Source organism: Nematolebias whitei, chromosome 8, assembly GCF_014905685.2.
Source record: "Nematolebias whitei isolate Nwh7 chromosome 8, NemWhi1, whole genome shotgun sequence".
Classification (NCBI taxonomy): domain Eukaryota; kingdom Metazoa; phylum Chordata; class Actinopteri; order Cyprinodontiformes; family Rivulidae; genus Nematolebias; species Nematolebias whitei.
The window spans coordinates 30,857,572-30,858,057 of record NC_056505.1 but is presented as its reverse complement, the minus strand read 5'-3'; positions in this window follow the sequence as shown (position 1 = coordinate 30,858,057).

Genomic DNA, 486 nt, shown 5'->3' with positions numbered 1-486 from the left:
AATTAGCTGCATTTCAAAAATAGCTTTGCTGCCTGGAGCGCGCAGAGGGAGGAAGAAAGGAGGAGGAACGTGGCTCGTTTTTTCATAATTTAACAAAAAAAGCACCTAAACAATTTTTTGTTTGCTCAAAATTATAGCAAAGATGTGTCTCAGTCTAACATTTGCTTAATAAATGCACTTTAATGGTCAAATTAGCTGCATTTCGTCAGAGCGGTGACCTGACTGAAAAATGTTGGATTGTATACCTGGATTATTGAGCATGGACTTTGTTGTTAGCCGTGCAGCTGGTTTGACGGTTGCTCCAAGCAGAGAGCAGAATGAAGGTGGGGAGGCTATGGCAGGCAGACTGTTTCATTAAAAGCTGGTGAAGATTCTCAGTCATCCAGGACATGGTAAATTTTAAAAAAAGTTCAAGAAAAAAAAGCAATAAAGTACAACGTAAAGTATAATAAATAAAGTCCAGTTGTTTTTGTTTTGAACTTTTTT